The sequence below is a fragment of the Gadus chalcogrammus genome, chromosome 1 (assembly GCF_026213295.1).
Source record: "Gadus chalcogrammus isolate NIFS_2021 chromosome 1, NIFS_Gcha_1.0, whole genome shotgun sequence".
Lineage (NCBI taxonomy): Eukaryota > Metazoa > Chordata > Actinopteri > Gadiformes > Gadidae > Gadus > Gadus chalcogrammus.
The window spans coordinates 2,425,271-2,429,312 of record NC_079412.1 but is presented as its reverse complement, the minus strand read 5'-3'; the positions used below and the strand labels follow the sequence as shown (position 1 = coordinate 2,429,312).

The following is a 4,042-nucleotide window of genomic DNA, read 5'->3' as shown; positions in this document are numbered from 1 at the left end:
GACGCCGCCGTATGGCAATAAACATAAATATCCATTTCAGATGATCCCACGTTTCCTCGTTTCGAGAGTTAAATAATGAACACTATATAGCAAAGGATTTGCGACAAAATATCATGCCTTCAGTGTGTTTTGTATTATACATACAGCGTCAATGACCGCTACAACAGATTCCACCACAAATCTTTTCTGTGGCAAAATGGCGGATCCACGGGCTTTAATGTTTTGTCGCAAATCCTTTGCTTGCCATTACTGCATCAAAAGCAAACCGCCAAAGCAACCATACCAACGTAATACAATAAACATAATTATCCATTAAGGACTTACCGTGACAACGAACTTCTTTGGTTGAACCGCAAAGTTGAAAGACAGAACGTACTCGAAAGAATCCGCTCACAATATTAATCCGTGGAAAGGAGAGCAAAAGGGTCTATCTGAATAAAGATGTCTCAAGCAGAGAAAATCCGATCAGAGTGAGACGAGCCGTGCGTCGCTGACGATAGTCATTCAACTCGCGAAGCACCATGGGAGTATGCCACGCCCACACCTCTACAGATGATGTAGATGTGTACAGAAAAGATTTGTATTTATCTTCGCGCATTATATATTATACATACAGCGTAACGCTGTATGTATACCAGCGTTAACATCTAATTGTAATGTTTCTTTTCTACAGAAAAGAAATGGCCGGAAAGTCCCCAGCAGACTTTCCATCAACAAACCACCCCGAGACAATTGCCATGAAGGCTGAATCAAGGAATAACTATGTAAGTTATCAACATTTGCGTCTTTGCAAACCTAAATGAAGAAAATTCCATTCAATACTAACATAGTTTTTTTTTTTGTAATAGCATATCTGTGTAGATAAAATATACACCAGGGAACAGAAGGTCGACCATGCGTTCCGATTCGGTACGCTGGTGTGCGCAAAGACCATCCACTACACCGAGCGGGAGAAGGCACACAAAAAACAACTGGAATTCCTTCGGAGGGAGGTTGATAGACGTGGCAAAATTATCCACAATTTAGAACTGGACCTGGCGGCATCCGAGGCCAGCTTGTCTACCTCGGAGACAAATCTGGACGCCACAAAAAACGGTAAAAAAAAAAGCGTGCATACCAATCCAAAGGACGATTACAAATGGAATATTAACATTTCTTTCCTTCATATCTAGACTTGGAAGATCTTCAACTTATCAACGCCTCCCAAGGTAATGCAAATTACCCAACAACATGTGTTTTAATTTGGTTAGAGATTTCAAGTCTTATGTTTTTACCTATTAGACTATACTCTACAAATTAACCTAGCGTACACAAGCAAACAAATGCATACCCATCCAAATTACTAATTAATATTAACATTTGCTTTCATTTCTAGAACACGACAACCAGAACCTCAGAACCGCCTCCCAAGGTATGACTATGCATGGTGTTAATATGGATTTGATTTTTCATCGGATACTGATTCCTCCCATCAGAGATTGTCTTCAAATATAGATTTGATTTGTCATGTCACCTATTAGCCAAATGTAAAAAATAATGGAAACGATCTTTCCTCCCATCAGATACGGATTCGTCACACTCACAGCCATTGTGTTCGACAATGATTGATGACGAGAACGGGAACGGAGGTACACCTTCATCTTTCAAATGACTGTCGTGGTTATAAAAATACATGCAGGCTTTATGTCCATGTGCTCGGAAAACTGATACTTTTTTCTTTACATTTTGCAGATCCCGAATGATAGGCCCCTGAATTATATTGTAAATAGTGTGTTTTTTTTAAATATATTGTGATATTGTAAATAGTGTGTTTTTTTTTATTTGTGTGAATTTTTTTTTTTTATATAGTGTGATATTGTAAATAGTGTGTGTGTTTTTAATAAAAAAACTCAAAAACATCTGATTGTTTCATATTTACACAAATTGCCCATGCAAAAAGGAATGTTTCTCAATTTGCGTTCTTTTCTGTACTTGTGTGCCTGCGTTGGGAAATATCCCAGGATGCATTTCGCATACCTGTTTTAAAATATCAGTGTAAATGCTATAAAATAGGCTATATAGGGACATTTTAAAAGTATAACAAAGATGGAGGCCCATTATTTACATACTACTGTAAAATGAAAGAGGAATTTTGCTTTATATAATGTGTTTATATTGTATAAATCGCTGGAGGAAACCCATCGCAACCGAGCCTGCATATTGTGTGGACTTGGGACCATCAAATATCCCAGAATGCATTTCGCATTCCTGTTTCTCAATTCGCGTTCTTTTCTGTACTGCTGTGCCTGCGTTGGGACCGTCAAATATCCCAGGATGCATTTCGCATTCCTGTTTGAAGATATCAGTGTAAAAGCTATAAAATAGGCTATATAGGGACATTTTAAAAGTATAACAAAGATGGAGGCCTATTATTTACATACTATTTTAAAATGAAAGGGGTTTTGCTTTATATAATGTGTTCATATTGTATAAATCGCTGGAGGAAACCCATCGCAACTCAAGTACCCCTGACTGCAGCCCGCAGACGGAGTCCACATGGAGGGGGCGGGCACTCAGTCCACATGGAGGGGGCGGGCACTCAGTCCACATGGAGGGGGCGGGCACTCAGGCCACATGGAGGGGGCGGGCGCTCAGTCCACATCGAGACGATTGAGCAGATTTCCGCTGCTCTTGTTAATGCAAGAGTAAACGGTAATACTATGTTAAGCTAGCGAGAGCCCATGCTGTTAATTAAATTATACAGATGGTACGGGAGTATTGTGACTGGGTATCTTTCTTGCTGCGTACCATGGAACTATTATAAAGTTAAGCATAGCCTAAACGACTTGCAAATACATTTTCTCTTTTTTTTTCGCTTAGCTGTTCCACTCATGGACCTATTTAGGTTCCACTTAAGAGTTCACGTTACAACCGTTCGCCGTTGCTCCATGTTTAAATCACAGTGCCTTGTTCGTGACCAGCCTCAAATTCACTAACTGAAATAGTGCCCCCTAGAGATCTTTTTTTTTTACTCAGTATTAATAGGCCTACTATGGCTCTTTTCGCTTGAATTTTTGTATTTCTCTACTGATTGCTTCGACAATGCAACATTAAAAGTTACTAACAGCGACTTCACACAGAGGCTCTGGCTTGGGGCCCCCCACCTCCCTTGGGCCCCTGGGCATGTACCCGGTGTGCCTGTGCGGTAATCCACCCTTGCCTGTAAACAATGCAACGTGTGCGAACTCCTGTACCCGTCTGTCTGTCAGAGTTACAGGCCCAGTAAGAGCCAAAATAAGATTTGGGGAACTATGAAGACTGGGATACAAAGGTATGACCTTAACAGATGTAATGTGAGGAAACCACATCTAAGGGCAAAAAATGTACCTCAATAGACATAAGGAAAGGCTACATGTGTGAAGCACATTAAGTTACACCAATCACAGGAGCACTAACAACAGTCTTTTTATTCAACTACATGTGTGAAGCACATTAAGTTACACCAATCACAGGAGCACTAACAACAGTCTTTTTATTCAACAAAACAATTAAAAAATAACAACTACAAAAAATAGATTGTAAACTATTAGCATAAAAGATAAATCAATAAAGAGTAGAACAAACAAAGTCTCAACGGGGGGGGGAACACACTGACGCCTTCCTCAGTGAGGTGGACGCCACTCTCGCTTCACGCTCTGTCGCCCGACATCGCCGTCACCGCCGCCATAGCTGCCAAGCGCCGCCATTATGCTGCATCATCAGACTACATTGGAGTCGTGTGGCGCAGGCGTCACAAGGAGGGGGACGGGGAGGGGGCACAGGGAGGGGGAGAGGTGTTTGACTCAAAAGAGGCAAACACCTTCAGGTTTCTCCTGTCCATCATCTCCACACAGAACAGTTCATAGTCAGTATGTAATCTGAATGAGAATTGGAATGGTTTCCACGTTTCTTCCTCATCCCCGCCGTCATGGGATTTGCGCTGTGTTGATGCTGCCATCTGCTCCCAACATTCCATCCCAATGACCTCTGGGAGAGAAACACTGTCCTTGAAGGACTGTAACTA

General features: G+C 41.3%; 1 protein-coding gene across 5 annotated transcripts in view; it reads right to left on the bottom strand.

The window, feature by feature from the left end:
- Positions 1–2,497, bottom strand: part of LOC130397471 (uncharacterized) — a 21,427-nt gene extending 18,930 nt beyond the window's left edge. For 3 of the 5 annotated variants that reach the window (XM_056604857.1, XM_056604864.1, XM_056604867.1), the window contains exon 1: positions 325–2,491. The gene's annotated coding sequence lies outside the window, so the exon portion shown is untranslated. Of the gene's footprint in view, positions 1–324 lie in introns of all 5 variants that reach the window. The other 2 variants (XR_008900526.1, XM_056604877.1) reach the window with 1 other exon arrangement.
- Positions 2,498–4,042: the final 1,545 nt, after the last annotated feature.